At 46.0% G+C, this 17,377-nt stretch overlaps 1 protein-coding gene across 2 annotated transcripts in view; it reads right to left on the bottom strand.

The window, feature by feature from the left end:
• The window catches only part of LOC141935999 (kinesin-like protein KIF20B), a 195,723-nt gene that overhangs the window by 36,050 nt on the left and 142,296 nt on the right, over window positions 1-17,377 (bottom strand). The gene's annotated exons all lie outside the window — the stretch shown is intronic.

Here is a 17,377-nt window from a genome sequence, read left to right as displayed (position 1 = left end):
GTCCAGGCGCCAGAGCGGGGGAAGAATCGGTGAGCACGTGGGGTTGGCGCAGCCGGGTTTTCTCTCACTGCTATATTGGTAGATATTTTGCCTTGTTCATTGTTATTACTGTTATTCCTATTGGTATTGTTGTTGTTTGTTGTGTTGCTATTGCACTGCTGTATTAAACCTGTCCTTATCTCAGATCGGGGCTTTGTATTTCACTCCCTTTGTGGGGGAAGGGCAGCGGCCGCGTGGTCTCAGACCCCGGCAGGGACTAAACCATTACACCCGGTTACAGCAAGGATTTGGAGAGCCTGTCCCAGCGAGTGGGAAATCCTATGTGGCATGTCCACCCATAGGTGAGGCATCCAAAGTCGCTGTGAGCGGGTCCAGCCTTATATACCAGAGATCGACAAGCCACAATAGCTGGCACCTCTGTTTTGAGCGGAAAGTTTCTGGTTTCATTCTCCTGTTGGATTCCACCCAAAGCCTGGCCAGGGCTCGGGGGGGAACCAAGGGAGTTTCTAACAAGGCCAAATACTTGGGTTCTCAGCCTTGAACAAGGCTGCGAAAGGAAAGTTGAATACATTCTCTCCTCACTACTGATTATATTTTGTTTTTCACTAGCGAGTTTACATATTTTATTAATAACTACATGCTAAGTTAACAGCTTCAGCTTGGGGCCTGTTGTTCAGGCTGCAGTATTTCAATGCTTTAGCACTTTTTTACACCAGCATAAATGAGTTGCTATAACTTAGTACAATACCTACTAGCACAATGATTATCAGTTATAAAATATACGGGATTCATCTATAGGTCAACTCTGGCTTGGGCCTGTTGTCCAAGCCTTAGCACTTCACTATGTCAGCTGGTGAAAGACAGAAAGTTGATGGTTGTCTAGACCCTTTAGCAACTGCAGTGATGATTTTGGGGACAAAAAGTATGAAAGCTGGTTCTGAGAGTGACCTGGTCCTGGATCCTTAATGAAACCTGTTGCTGCTGCTGCAGGAATCCTCCCTGGCGTGCTCTTGGTTTACAGAACAACGAACACAAGCCTTTAAACAGTGAAAATAGAAACCAACTCTGTTGTGGTTTAGGCCAGCTGGCAACTAAACACCACATGGCCGCTGGTGGGTCTAGACCAGGACAGAGAGGGCTCACTCACCACTTCTAGTCCGAGGGAAAACAGACTTGACTTGGGGAAAAAACATCAATTTAATTTGTTACCAATCAAATCAGAGTAGGGACATGAGAAAGAAAACTGGATCTTAAAAAAGCCTTCCCTCCACTCCTCCCTTCTTCCCGGGCTTAACTTTACTCCTGATTTTCTGTCCCTCCTCCCCACCAGCAGCGCAGAGGCGCAGGGGATGGGGGTTGTGGCCAGTTCATCGTCCGTTGTCTCTACTGCTCCTTCCTCCTCAGGGGGAGGACTCCTCACACTCTGCCCCTGCTCCAGACATGGGTCCCCCACGGGGTCGCAGCCTCTTTTGGACATACCCCTGCTCCAGCGTGGGGGTCCCCCCCAGGCTGCAGGTGGGCACCTGCCCCACCGTTACCCTCCCTGGGTGCAGGGCACAGCTGCCTCACCATGGGCTGCCCCACGGGCTGCAGGGGAACCTCTGCTCCGGGCCTGGAGCATCTCCTCCCCCTTCTTCTTCCCAGTCCTTGGTGTCTGCATAGGTATTTCTCTCACATCCCACTCCTCTCCCTGCTGCAGGTTTTCCAGCAGTTTCTTGGGGGTTTTTCCACCCCCTTCTTAAATATCTTCTCTCAGAGGCACTACCACCAGCGCTGATGGGCTCAGCCTTGGCCAGCAGCAGGTCCAACTTGGAGCCGGGGAAGCTTCTGGCAACTTCTCACAGGAGCCACCCCTGTAGCCCCTCGCCTGCTACCAAAACGCCACCACACCAACCCAACCCAATGCCCAAACTGCATTTCCCCTATCGCCCTGCTATTAAGAAATGCTAGTGCTAAAAATAGAGGTTTCTTTGATATAGAATATTTAATAGATTATAGAAAAGCACCTAAAGAAGCAAACGTGATGAATTCATAAACCTCTTCTTCTTCTCAAGCATAAGTCGGGAGGGAGGTTGAACTTGGAGAATCCAGAAGGGACTTGTATTTACTTGCTAGCTGATTATCACACTGTACCTACCAACTACTCTAAACAGAAGAGGAACAGACAAACAGTGAGGGAATTGCACTTAGTCTATCGAGTCCCAAACCACCAGGAATCTCATGTCTTGCATGGGATATAACAGGTGCTCTCCTTTAGCCCTGAAGGAACTTATGTCCTGTCCATGGAAAATAAACAAACAAACAAACAAACAAACAAAATATATATATTTCACATTTCTTCCTTTAAAAGTAAAAAAGAAAAAGTAGTGTTGTATTTCTTCTCTGGAGGAAAGTCACGTACTAGGGACTTGTGGTGTGTCCTTTAAAGATACAGCAAACAGTTCTTGTGGTGGTATTTTTTTCTCCCCTCGGGGTTTCTGTAAATAATCCTACAATGAAGCTGGTCAAAGTCAATGTAGATGTCTCTGTCTCTAGAAAATCTTGTCCCTTGGGAGTCCCAGCAGCATGGGGGGAGCATCCTACTAAAGTCTGTGTGGGCTTTGAAGGGTGTCTGGCCCTTAGACGAGAGATGCCAGACTGCTCCAGTCGCTCCCTCCCGCTGGCAAAGAGGCATCGCTGGGGTCAAACAGCTGCTCAGTGTTGACAGAGTTGGAGAGGTCATCTTCTCTCTCTTCATCCCAGGGATGCTGCAGGAGGGAAGTGGCCATCAAGGTTTCAAAGTCCAGGTTGTTCTGGTTGGATTTGGTGAGGACCTGCTCCTGCCCCTGGGGACAGTCCATGTGCTGCCCGTCTCCTGTTGAGTCCAGGTTGCCTGTTGTGGGGTTGTTTAGAGGCGTGAGCTCCAGATCCTCAAAAGAGGAGACTTCTTCCTTCAGGCTGATGTCTTCCCAGTCCAAGTCCCCTTTCAGTGATCCCAGCTCATCCTGGCTCAGCAAGACAGAGTTGGAAAACTGAGGCACCTTAGCCCCATTGGGGCTGGAGGATTGGAAGGTGCTGATGGGGGGGCTCTGACATGGCTCTCACACCCCCAGGCTCCTCTCCTCCAGCGTGTGGAGCAGGTGGGACGGGGCCATCCCACAAAGGGGGTCCTGGGATGTGGCTGAGGGGGACAATGGGAGGAGGGCACCCAGGGATGCAGATTAAGGAGGAGTGTTGGCCTTGACATTGCTGAGGAGAGGGGCTCTGAAGAGGAGGATAGCGGCGGGAGGCCCTTCTGAAAGCGTCAAAAAACCCACGGCAAAACTGCAAGCCGAGGAGGCAGAAGCCCAGGGCAGAGGGAGTGCCTCAAGCCGCCCCCGCGGAGTGGGAAGAGTAAGCTGGGAACGAGGGCACACCACAAACATTTTCAAAGGTAAACTAGAAGGATTTGTACATCGGTAGGGAAAAATTAAGAGTGAGAGTTATGTAAGTTGAGACAGCCTGACATTGTGGCAGATCAGCACAGTACTTGTATGCTGTGCTAAAATGATTGAACTGTAAAATAATGATAGTGGCATTGCAACGTTGTTAGGTTTCAGAGTTAACAGGTGCTGGTGGTAATTCTGCACGCACCCAGATCTCTACTTGTTTGGTTTTCTTTGTGAGGCTGAAATCACTGCCCAAAAATAAAAGCTTAGAATCTGAAGTAGAGATCATCAGTAAAAGGTGAATTGCTTAACGATCTGTGGGATAACCTGATACTTAGAGAAGTTTTATACACTCTAGATGAGTGAATTGTATGCCACATCTTGGTCATGGACTGGAAGATGACAACTATCTGACTACTTAAATATGAGAAGTCCAAGCTTAAATTCATACCTTTCAGTGCATGATTCATTATTCTCATTTCATTTCTAATCTCGATTTTCTTTGCTGAGGTAGCAGGAATATCTCCTCTGATAACCATAGGATAATACCAATGTAAAGTGGATTCAGCATAAAATCTCATTTTTCTCTCCTGAAAGTATTGTAAGATGCAGATGTGTTTGTGAAATTCTGTGTAGCAATGATTACGAAGGTTTTACGATGCGATTTGGAAAGGCTTCCTACCTACATGTCTAACTTCTGAGGCAGCAGGGAAATTGAAATAGTGAAATTAAGAGCCGCAATGTGGTGCTTCATGGCAGAATGAGGATTGTTTGGAGGGAATGTTATGTTTTTTCATTATATCAGCTGCATCTTTTTCTTTCAGCTATTAAATTTTGTTCAGCAAGGTTGCTGCTGGTGTAATTGCTGACAGTTAAGGGTTCATTTAATGAAGAGCTAAGTTACTTTAGTCAGAGATGACGAACTGCCACACACCATACCCAATAATTTGAATATTATCAGTCTATTTAATTTCTTTTGAAAAGTTATCTTTTTTTCTCCTGATAACATGGCTTATGATCTAAATGCAGCTATATTACATGCTCAGACTGTGATTTTATTAGTTTTGAAAATGTAAGACTTTTTTCTCACAGGCAGCATTTTCACTTTAATGATTTAATTCTTAAAGCTGTATTTTTAATGTGAGTTGGCTCAGTGAGTAAGAAAAAAGTCTACTCTTGATTTCTTATTGTTACAGTTACTGAGAGATAAATACAAGTAATGTATTTATGACTGTCACATTATGTATTAATGTCACATTGTGGAACTGTGTCTAAGGATTTTGATATGAACTCTTGCTTGAAATGCTGCATTCTTTTATTAATGTTGATTCATTTAAAATATTGGCTTAAATGGGTATCTCAGAAGGATTTATGTGTTCTTTTGATTACTGAAAACCTAGTATTATTCAATTTGATCCTGCTTGTTTTTCAAAGCATTGAGCACTAAAGAGAGGTGGCCCAGCATCTCCCTGGTATAAATGTGAGACACCCTGAATTCATTCTTGAAGACTGTGAGGAAGTTATTTAGGTCCAGATCATCTGCTGAGGCTCCTCCTATGCTGTGGGTCGAGCACTGGCTTTGAGCGAGCTCTGGTGCAGAGTTTGAGAGGAAACACCAGTGTGCATCACGCCTTTGAGCAGGCACAAACACACATCTGCAGGTGGACCAGGAGGCCCGGGACAGAGCTGGATGTGCACGTTTAATGCACTCCAGCATACGTCCTGTAATGCTCTTCAGTACAGTCACATGTGCCAGCCAGCTGCAGGTTCCCTGCGGGCATCGGACACCAGGTGAGACAGGGCCACTGGGACGGGCAGCGCATCCGAGCGCAGGGTGCTGGGGAGCGTGTGCCAGAGCTGCTGGTAGCCCTGGAGCAGCCAAGGAGTCCCAGAGCAGTTTTGGGTTCTGACCCGTGCTTTCCCGAACAGCGTAACTACAGCTAAGGAGATCTAGGTGCCTAAATGGTGCTGATTTGAGAGTCCAAATCTGAGTCCCTTGGGTGCTCATTTGTAAAGTGGGGATTAGAGTATTCCCTCCTTTCTGTGGGGCACTGGGAGAGAAAGGCATTTAGAACGGAGTTACCTGTTGTGCTGCTGAAGATGTGTAAGAAACAGAAAGGAAGCAAACTGTGGAAAGCCTGTTTATAACTAGTGCGTTTACAGTTGCAATTTTGTGTGAGGCTCAGAGGCCTTGGGATGTGGGGGTTTTTTTCACTCTGATGTTTCTCTTATGGTCTTCTCATTTTTAAGCCAGGTATTGCTCAACAAGGTTTTCTGTGTGGGTTTTTTTTTTTTTTTTTCATTTTGATAAAGGGAGAAGAAGGTTGCCTTTGTTTTACTTGGCTTTATTTTAAATAATATTTTATTTTAAGAGGATTATACCACGATGTTTACAGTGCACTTCAATTTTTTATTGTGTCATGCCCTTCCAGCCCCTTGGTGGGATGAGAGGTGAGTGTACGTATTATTCAATTAATAATCAATTTATGATGAATCCTATATGATGAATGCTGCTTATTAAATATTCAAGCCTTGTCTGCAGTCATGGCTGTAGCATGGCAGTAGCACTCCTGTCTGTTCATACAGTACTACTGAGCAAACTCACTGGCTTAGGCTGCGATGGCAGCGCTCAGTTATAAGAGAAGTCTTAGCTCCCAGCCTAGGCAAACGGTGTTAAGGAGAATTACATCTCTTTCCAGAGCAGGTTCCCTGTTACTTCTCCCTGCCCCTTGTGCACCAGCTATCAGAGGTGTAACAAGACTACAGTCTCCCCAAAGCATAGTTGAGAGCAGAGAAGGTGCTGCTGCTAGCTCCCCAGCTCCATAGGGACCACTCTGAGTCCAAGGCAGCGTCTATTTCTGAATTTTTGAGACCACACAAAAATATTGCAAATTAATCAGATTTTCGGATTTCTGCATAATAACTCTGCACATTTATTGTTCACTCCTATTCTAAAATGCTGTTATGATTGACACCTTGCTGTAGGGATAGAAGTCAACTGAATAATATGTAGCAGTCAATTTTATTTGTACCTTAATGTGCTGAAGTTGGGGTTTTTTTTCACATTTCCATTATTTATAAGTCTGTCCCCCTGGAGAATATATAGAAGAATTTGTTTTAAATGAGCTGATAATACCCCCTTTAAAATTTATAACAGAATCGCATCCTTTTTCCATACTGTGCCAGGGTGCGCCGATAAACTGGTTCTGAATTGTCTTGCACTTGGTAGTCATAGGACAAACATTGGAAAAGAGCATATTGTTGAGGTTTACTTAGAATGGGATTTCAACTGCTCCTCAGAAAAAAATAACAGAACGGGAGCTATCATACCGACCAGGAAATCTGACGCCATTGCCAGGGTTTTCTTTTTAAGAGACCACAGCATTCCTGCAGCTACTTTTGATACTTGCTGTCATTCTTTCAGCTTCCAAGATAAATGTGGGCCTGATCGTGCCGTCAGCACTGAAAACCTTTGTGAATCAATGCAAGTCCTTCACCCGAAGGAAATGGAGGATTGGGCTGTAGTTTCGAAAGCATCTTGGTACTTTCTTATAACTGATAGGACGTTTTTCTTTCTCTTTTCCCTTTTCAAATCTGTATTGCAGACTTCAGCAAAGCCCAGTAGGGCTGGGCTGTGTTCTGTGCTTAGCAAGTCATTAGTGCCCAGCATATAGTTCAATTGCTGGATATTGATCATCTAAATAAATGCTGGAAATCCCTGGTTTCACGGAATTTTGCTCACCCCCCACATGCAATTTAGAAAACAAGCTGTCATTTGGAAGCGTACCTGTTTTCAGTTTTCATAGTGCCTTTTGACTGTGCATAGTACAGCCTTTGCTGCTTCAGGAACTGATAAAAGAAAATACTCTATAAGATACAAAGTAGATGTGACTTGATTGTTTTGCAGATAATTTTTGCTTTCTGAAAGGAGAATGGCTGATGCTCACCTAAGCATAAAAAAAGCAGTTCCCACGCAGCGGAGTGCTCCTGTACTGTACGTAAATTGATGTATAATGCAACCCACATTAGCTGGGTTGATGGCAGCTTCAGTTTCACTGCTGTCAGACTTTTGTAGCTCTTGAATGAGTTGGCTGGTCTGAATGAATGTTAGCACCATTTATGCAGCCGATAAGTGATCTGAGCGCTTGAGTTACTGATGAAGCACTTTAATATATCATTTTCAGCTTGATGTTATGTGACATCAGTCGAAGGTAATGTGCCAGTCCTCAGGCTTGATACTAAAGTCAATCTGTTTTTTGGATTTTCAGAGGCCAGAGGAAACACAGTGCTGCCTGACACAAGCCCAGCAGACCAGCACCAACCCAGTCGGTCCCATCCTGCATTCCCTGTTGGGCCTCAGGTCAGTATCTTTCTTTTTGACTAACCAAGACATGCAATTCGATGAAAAGTAAAAAACTGTGACTGATCATCTTTGACCTGTGTAATGCAGAAAATGCGATTCTGTTTGGCTGCAGAAAGGGAGCATGTATGTATCATGTATATGTTTTTAAAGGTGTTTGTTTGGAAAGATGAGCTTTTTGTATGTTTTTCTAAAATAAAACCTACGCAGTTTTGCATATTTAGGAGGTTAAATTATCTGAATTTCTTACAGAAGTTATTTTTAAAATACATGTCATAATTTAATATTAAAAAGCTTGTGCAATTTTAATGCAGCCTTCTTGGCTCTGACAGCTCTGCCTGTCGCGCACAGCTCCTGCATTAGTAAAGGCATTTCATTATCTTTTGTGCCAGGTATTTATTTTCTTTAGAGCAAAATGTAGTCATCATAGTATGTCACCGTATAACATTTTAAAAGATTTCACATATCACTTCACAGTTTTATCCAAGTTCAGCCATGCTCTAAGAAGATACTCAATGTTTTTCCACTTTGCAGGTCCATATAGTTTCTGGTAATTGTTACTGTAGCGTTTTCAGCTTTTACCAGTCAGTATACAACTGAAAAAATCTGGGATATGTTGGCATTTAGGTACTTGCAGGCTGATTTGAGTTAGGCCTTCTTGTGTCCATAATTATCTGCAGTGCATAATGAATTTTCCAGTCTAGATTCAAATGGGATTGCTACCGTGCTACATGACTGTAACGCTTACAGCTTCAGCCTGTCAAGTCTGTCAAAACTTTCTGTGTTGGTGAAAACGTACGCGTTAAGCTATTGGAAGCAGTGCGTGTCTATAATGGAACACAAAAGGATCCCAAGCCAGAAGACTTAACAAGTGTGTAGTACGGAGCCATGCACAGTAAAATAGGCTTGCTGTCTGTGTTTTGTTACAGCCATTACTGACAGCCCAACAGTTAGCCTCAGCAGTAGCGGGTGTGGTGCCAGGAGGCACTCCAGCCCTGAACCAGCCGATCCTTACTCCTTTCAACATGGCTGGGCAGCTGGGGGGCCAACAAGGACTTGTCCTAACTCTACCTACAGCGAATCTCACCAGCATCCAAGGGCTGGTAGCAGCAGCTGCAGCAGGAGGCATCATGACTTTGCCATTGCAAAATCTACAAAGTAAGTCACGTTTATAATTTTTCTAATAGGTTCTTTTGCCTGTTTGTTTCACTTTATCTCTCTTTTAAACTGGGTGATCTCTTTTCCCAATGAAATGTTGCTCTTGATGCATATTGGAAGTTAATACTTGGATTGTTTCTAAATACTTGATACTTAAGGGATATTCGCATTTTTATAAAAACAGATTGGAGGCTGCATCTTAGATTCTATGGGTCAGTAAGGTAAAGTACTTGAATGATTCATTAGGCTTTTCTGTCATCAGTGATTAATCTTCCATACTCAGTTCACTTCAGAATTTCAAATGGCAACATGAAGACAAGTATTAGGTTTCACCGCCGCTGATTAGGGTAGCTGAATGAACAGGGGCAACTAAAACCACAGTATTGCTTCAAAATCACTTTTAAAATACCCTTTTATTATAAAATCAGAGTTTTCTCAGCTGCCACCAGTGCCCCAGATACGCATTCTTGTTCTTGCTGTGGAAGGTCTGCTTTATCAGTAAGGTTCTGTCATCCTCATCCAAGCTGTTGAGGGAGTTACATGACTCCGGAGTCACAGGCAGAAAGTTCATCTCTGTATGTATCCTCCCCATTGTCTCAGCTGTACCATGCTTGCAACAGTTCTACCCTAAGATATCTGCTGCATTCTCCCTGTGGTCTAAAAGCAGACTGAAAAGCATAGCTACCTTAAAAAAAAAAAAAAAAAAAAAAAAAAAGGAAAGAAGTAGGCAACTGTAGAAATAACGATTTACATGCCCATGATTCATATCATCTTGCCATCTAAACGTGCTCTACAACCATTAATTAAGATTTCACCATATCTCTGTTAAGTAATGTTATATCCATTTCATTGCTGAGGGAATTAAGATGCTGAGAAGTCAGGGAGCCCAAGATCTGCCTTCAAACCTTTTCCTATGCAGTGATCCCTTTCCTTTCTGCACAGTATTTTCTTCCCTTCCATGCTCAGAGTCTAAAAACACCTACAGAAAGGAAGCGTCCCTGGAAAGAATTGGGGATTCCAAGATCAAGGGTTGTTTCTTTTAGAAAAATAAACCTTAGACCTCTCATTCCCTGTTATGTATTCTCAGCAACACCTTGATTTTAGTTGCAGTCCCCTTGATTTATGTTTCTGGAGACAGGTGTTTTGTGTTGAGGCCCTAGACTTGCAGTACCTCAAGTTCAGAAAAGAGTTTTGAACAAGGAGGAGGACAGAAAGGGCTCTGTTATGCTTTTACTGTGGAGTTCCTTGGGAAAAGCAGAGCAACAGGATGCAGTCCAAACAGAAGTATTAGGGGGGGGAAGCATCTTCAGTTAGAGGTAGTCATGCTCTCTTGTGCTTTCCTGGGAGGCTGAGAGGACAGAGGGGGAGAAACATGGTCCACTGAGAGGCCTAACTTCATATGGTTCGATACACTCGATGGCAGTTTTTCTCAATGTTATTGGTTTTGGTTTAGGGTACAAGATTTCCCTTTGAATCCTGAAGGTGGCTATTAAGTACCCAGACATCTGCAATATCTCTTTATTGTTCTGTTTCCACAGAGCTTGCCCTCAAGTTGTTCTTACTCTAGGTAGACTTCCTAGATAGAGGTATCTCTGCAAAAATTATGATTATTTTTGTACAGTTGCTTGTTTATAATTGTGTTTTATATTGGTGCCTGAGGAGCAGACTGAGATCCCATTGTGCTGTGCACTTAGAAAGTACTGAACTAGAACAGTTCCCAAAGCTGCATGTAAGGCAGGAGAGCCCAGGTTAATATGGTCAGATAGGGAATACAAAGAAACAGTAAAGCAGTAGCGGTCAGTATGGTCTTAATATACACTGTCTGTCCTTGAAGAGTAAATGAGAGATAATGGGGGAAGAGGAAGAGGTGGGCAATACAGATCCTTGAAAATGAAAACAAGCAACTTGTATTTAATGTGATGAAAAAAAGGTAAGCTAGCTAAACAATGTGAAAAGACAGCTCAAATAGTAGCCTTGGAGCTACTCAGCAGCACTCTAAATGGGTAAAAGGGATCAGTTTCTTTTCTTGTGAGGAAAGAAAGGGTGTTGTCATAAGAGTTTGGACAAGAGTTTTGGTTGTGCAAGTAGATAGGGAGAACCTTAAAATAGGTTATGTGTAAAGAAAGTGTGCGATTTAGGAGTTGACAGGCAGATTTGTTTGCTGTCAGCACGTAGACGGAATTGAATTTGTGTCCTTGAGATTACTCAGATAAAGTATGAGGAGGACCAGGAAGAGTGTAATAAAACATATATGGTATTTGTTGTTCAAATCTCAAAGGGAAAAAGAAGTTGTAGTAAGGACATCCACCTCCCCCCCCCAGCTCCCCGGGGCACCGTTGCCTTCGGGGTGGGGGCAGCTGAACTCCTGCTGCTGGCTCCAGCTGGGAGAGGGCTTGTTCCCGGGGTGCCATCAGCCCGACCTGAGCAGCGTGCCCAAGCCGAGCCCTGGAGCAGTGTCGCGGAGCCTGGCCCAGCATGAGGCGGGGGGGGCAGAGCTGCCCCCTCCCCAGCCATGAGGGCCCGTCCCGAGCACCCAGCTGCCCCAGGGGGGTTGGGGCTGGGGCAGGGGGCACGGAGCGGCCCCAAATTAGCGTTTAGGTTTCTGCTCAGAGACCTGGCAGTAAACTGTCTCGAGGGGGCTCTGTGCCGAGCCCCCCCCCCCTTCTAACCCGCTCATACTTGTAACCATGTTCTGTTAATACCAAATTGCGTTGTACCTAAACTATGTTGTGGCCGAAAAGTTTTGTAATTCTCTTATGTAAATAAGAAATAAGATATATGTGTATAGTTTCTATTGTTAAAATCAGTTGTTAGAAGGGAGCTAAAATGGCCCCATCTTCAAGCCACTACACAAACCCCTGTGCTGAGTCATCCCCCCTTCTGTGAGGGAAACCTGAGAAAAGCCCGGGAAAACCTGAGAAAAGCCCGGGAAAACTTGTTTACACCTTTGCAGCCCCCTCAGGGTACGCCCATCATGAATATGGATGAAGCCTACACTATAAAGGGACTCGGTTCTGCCGGGTCAGGTGTGTGTCCTGGTAGAGCAGAGACTCCCGGCACACCCAGCGCTGTTTTGCTCACTCACCGCTTGCTAATAAATTTATTATTGATCACTAAAAATTGAGAAGTGGTTATTTCCCACTAAATTACTTTTAATCTATAACAAAGAGGATCTGAAGAAACTGTTACAGAAGGCTGGAATGAGGGATTAGAAAGATCTTCTGCAAGGCATGCCAATGAAGCAATTAGAAATGTGAGATGTGAAGTGCTCCAGGATGGAGCACTGAATCTGAACAGGTTTAGTTGAGTGCAAATGATAGGAGACAGGTTGTAGAAGTAGATGGTCAAATTAGTGAACAACTTCAGGCTGTGATTTTGACTATATGTTTAATTATTAATTAACTGAAGAAGGCAGCTGGAACAGTAGTTCTAATGTCAGATTGTGGCAACTGAGGCACGGACTCCCGATGAAATCCAGAAAGAAAGAGAGTTTATTGTTACAACAGTACATACTTATGCTCTCGGATGCTGTCGGTAAAGCTCTTACTTCATAGTTAACAAATCAGCAATTAGACAGCTATGAACCTTTTCTCCTATCAGCATCAGACCACTCTAACACGCGCTGTGCAGACCAATCACCCTCTCGTTCACGCGCTGTTCTCGCGGTAGCAACTTCTCACAGTTCAGCACTTTCCCACAGTTCAGCGTTGCAGCTGTCCATTGTTTTTCCCTGCCACCTTGGCATAGCTCATAGCCTCTTATCTTTCTTCCAAGGCCTGTTTTTCATCAAAGCCTAGCTCTTTCTCAGAGGCTGTGCAAGGCTGACAGGCCGATGCCTCCCACATCGGATGAGGTTAAGGCTGATATTTTTATATTTCTTTTTCTAAAACTAATGCAAATTTGTATTTTGAAAAGGAAGAGCCAGCAGGGCATGAAAGGTAATGAACAAAAGGCAATGAGGGTATCTCCAGTGAGGAGGACAGATATAGTTAGTGGGACTAGTGGCACAACAAGTTAAGAAACTGATGGTTGGAGAAAGAGAGAGAAAGTCGCAATTGCGTTGTATTTTGTCAACCTCCCCTTGGAAGACATCAGGGCAATACTGTGTGGAAAGAGAATTGAATAAAGCAGAATCACAGAATCACAGACTCATCTAGGTTGGAAGGGGCCTTGAAGATCATCTAGTCCAACCGTTAACCCAGCACTGACAGATCCCAACTACACCATATCCCTCAGCACTATGTCAACCCACCTCTTGAACACCTCCAGGGATGGGGACTCCACCAACTCCCTGGGCAGCCCATTCCAACGCCCAACAACCCGTTCTGGAAAGAAGTGCTTCCTAATATCTAGTCTAAACCTTCCCTGGCACAACTTGAGGCCATTCCCTCTTGTCCTGTCGCTTGTTACTTGGCTCAAGAGGCTCATCCCCCCTCTCTGCACCCTCCTTTCAGGCACTTGCAGAGGGCGATGAGGTCTCCCCTCAGCCTCCTCTTCTCCAGAATAAATCCCCCCAGTTCCCTCAGCCGCTCCCCATCAGACCTGTGCTCCAGACACTGCACCAGCTCCGTTGCCCTTCTCTGGACACGCTCGAGTCATTCAATGGCCTTTTTGGGGTGAGGGGCCCAAAACTGAACACAGTAATCGAGGGGTGGCCTCACCAGTGCTGAGCACAGGGGTGAGATCCTTTCCCTGTCCCTGCTGGCCACGTTATGGCTGATAGAAGCCAGGATGCCATTGGCCTTCTTGGCCACTTGGGCACACTGCTGGCTCCTGTTCAGCCGGCTGTCAATCAACACCCCCAGGTCCCTCTCTGACTGGCAGCTCTCCAGCCACTCCTCCCCAAGCCTGTAGCGCTGCTGGGGGTTGTTGTGGCCCAAGGGCAGCACCCGGCATTTGGCCTTAGTGAACTTCATACAGTTGGGCTCAGCCCATTGCTCCAGCCTGGCCAGGTCTCTCTGCAGAGCCTCCCTACCCTCGAGAGATCAACACTCCCACCCAACTGGGTGTCATCTGCAAACTGACTGAGGGGGCACTTGATCCCCTCGTCCAGACCATCAATAAAGATGTTAAACAGGAGTGGCCCCAAAACTGAGCCCTGGGGGACACCACTCGTGACCGGCCGCCAACTGGATTTAACTCCGTTCCCCACCACTCTCTGGGCCCGGCCATCCAGCCAGTTTTTTACCCAGCAAAGCGTGCGATCATCCAAGCCTCGAGCAGCCAGTTTCACCAGGAGAATGCTATGGGAAACGGTGTCAAAGGCCTCACTGAAGTCAAGGTAAACAACATCCGCAGCCTTTCCCTCACCCAATGAGCAGGTCGCCCTGTCGTAGAATGAGATCGGGTTTGTCAGGCACGACCTGTCTTTCATAAACCCGCTGGCTGGGCCTGACCATCTGGTTGTCCCGCACGTGCTGTGTGATGGTGCTCAGGAGGAGCTGCTCCATCAGCTTCCCGGGCACCGAAGTCAAGCTGACAGGCCTGTAGTTTCCCGGATCATCCTTCCGACCCTTCTTATCTCTGGGCGTCACATTGGCCAGTTTCCAATCTGTCGGGACCTCCCTGGTCAGCCAGGACTGCTGGGAAATGATGGAAAGCGGCTTGGCGAGCACCCCAGCCAGCTCCTTCAGCACCCTCGGGTGTATCCCGTCTGGTCCCACAGACTTGTGTGTGTCTATGTGATGTAGCAGGTCACTGACTCTCTCCTGGATTGTGGGGGGGTCGTTCTCCCAGTCTCTGTCTGGCGGAGGAGGCTGGATTCCCTCAGTACAACTGCTCTTGCTATTAAAAGACTGAGGCAAAGAAGGCATTAAGCACCTCAGCCTTCTCCTCATCACTTGTTACCATGTTTCCTCCCGCATCCAGTAGGGGATGGAGACTCTCCCTGGTCTTTCTTTTGCTATTGACATACTTATAGAAACATTTTTTGTTATCCTTGATTGCTGAAGCCAGGGTAATTTCCAGCTGGGCTTTAGACCTCCTGATTTCTGCCCTGCATAGTCTCACAGCCTCTTTGTAATCACTGTGAGTGGCTAGTCCCTTCCTCCAAAGGCTGTAAACTCTCCTTTTCTCCCTGAGTTGCAGCCAAAGCTCCCTGTTCAGCCAGGGTGGTCTTCTCTGTCGCCGGCTTCTCTTACAGCACCTGGGGACTGCCTGTTCCTGAGCCATTAACACTTCCTTCTTAAGGAGCGCCCAGCCTTCCTGCACCCCTATACCCTTCAGGACCGTCTCCCAAGGGATCCTTTCAAGCAGGTGCCTAAACAAGACAAAGTTAGCCCTTGGAAGTCCAGGATGTCAGTTCTGCTTAGCCCTCTCCTGGCCTTTCTAAGAATAGAGAACTCTATTGCTCAAGTTAAAATTGAGGTGAAATGCTATGTCTGCATCTTCCACACCAGTGACTCTCACTGTGTGGCCTGACCTTTCCCCCTAAAAGTTTGGTTTCCTGCAAAATGGCTGTAACAACACTGCGTTTACTGGGCATCTTTGCTGGTTCAAACAGTTAAAGCACATGATGGTTTTGGTATGCGAAGTCAAGACGTGAAATATGTTCTTTGAGAAATATCTCTCATTTGAATTTCTCGATTGAATACATCCACTGTACTCTTGTTTAGTGCTTTGCCTCCCTTCAGCTTCAAAGAGCAATCTCTGAGATAGAGTTCATGACAGCTTGCTGATCTCTCCTCTTGAACCCGTTGCTTGTTTCTTGGGGCTTTGTTTCCCTCTCGTGTACTGAGAGAGACAACTTGTAAAAACAGGCCTGCGAGAAACACGGACTGAGAAAAACAGCCTGAGAAAGAGATAAAAGTTAGCAGGGGGAGTGGAGGCCCTCCGAGCTAAGGAATGTCTCAAACACTCACAAATAATGAAGCTATATTCACAGGGAGGATGGTGTGCAGGTCGAAGCTGATAAGGCTGCCCCAATAACACAGGATGCGACTGGAGGGGGGAGCCCTGTGGAGACAGGACGGTTCTGCTCTGGGGCACCTGGTCAAGTTCCAAGTGCCATCTGTCCCATGAATGACCTTTGCTTCATCATCCACGAAATGCATATTAAAGTTCACACCCCTCAATATGCTAACGAGGGCTAACATGATCATGCTAATTACATCAGCCCATGAAACACCTTACCCCTCCCGTACATGGGATACGTAGGTGTGTGGGTCGACCTAGGGAACGGACCCAAGGAAAGTGGATATAAATCCAAGTGTGAAGTGAAGTGAAGTGAAGTGAAGTGAAGTGAAGTGAAGTGAAGTGAAGTGAAGTGAAGTGAAGTGAAGTGATGCCTCCTGGAACCCTCGCTGGCAGGATCGACACAGGAACCCAGACCGCTGATCTCTATTCCTTTGTTCCCTCCATCTCCCTCCTTTCCTTTTTCCCCTTTTCCTTCACTACCATTAAGCAATGCAAGGCATAATGTATTGCTTGCCACAACTCGTGTCCCATTAGTACCTTGTGGGAAGTTAATAAATGTTCGGACTTTGAGACTTGTCTCTCTGTTGGGGATTTACGAATCTGAATCACTTGTCTCCCTCATCTGAGCGGGACGTGACACCAGTATATAAAGTGGGGGGAGTTGGCTGGGGGGCACCACAGCTTGGGACTGGCTGGGCATCTGTCAGCGTGTGGTGAGCAATTGCTTCATGCAACACTTGTTTTGTTGTTACTGTTATTATTATTATTAATATTAATAGTCATAGAATCATAAAATCATTCAGGTTGGAAAAGACCCTTGGGATCATCGAGTCCAACCACCAGCCAGCAAGGACAAGTGCCAGGTCCTGCACTTGGGCCATAACAACCCCCTGCATGGCTACAGGCTCGGGGAGGTGTGGCTGGAGCTGTGTGGAAGAGAACAATCTGGGGGTTCTAATTGACAAGCAGCTGAACATGAGCCAGCAGTGTGCCCCAGGTGGCCAAGAAAGCCAACAGCATCCTGGCTGGTATTAGAAATAGTGTGACCAGCAGAAGTAGGGAGGTGATAGTCCCCCTGTGCTCTGCACTGGTGAGGCCACACCTGGAGTGTTATGTCCAGTTTTGGGCACCTCAATATGAGAGGGATATCGAGGTGCTGGAGCGAGTGCAGAGGAGGGCAACGAGGTTGGGGAAGGGCCTGGAGAATAAATCCTGTGAGGAGAGATTGAGGGAGCTGGGACTGTTCAGTTTGGGGAAGAGAAGGCTGAGGGGAGACCTCATCCCTCTCTACAGCTCCCTGAAAGGACATTGTAGAGAGGTTGGTGCTGGTCTCTTCTCACAGGTGATTAGTGACAGAACAAGAGGGAACGGCTTTAAACTGCAACAGCGGAGGTTTCGACCGGACATTAAGAAAAAATGTTTCCCAGAAAGAGTGGTTACACAGTGGAATAGGCTGCCCAGGGAGGGGGTGGAGTCACCATCCCTGGATGTGTTTAAGGGTCCTTTAGATGAGATGTTGGGGGATGTGGTGTAGGGG

Source organism: Strix uralensis, chromosome 30 (assembly GCF_047716275.1).
Source record: "Strix uralensis isolate ZFMK-TIS-50842 chromosome 30, bStrUra1, whole genome shotgun sequence".
Taxonomy (NCBI): Eukaryota; Metazoa; Chordata; class Aves; order Strigiformes; family Strigidae; genus Strix; species Strix uralensis.
The sequence above is the reverse complement of the archived record's forward strand: the minus strand, read 5'-3'. Positions and strand labels throughout refer to the sequence as shown.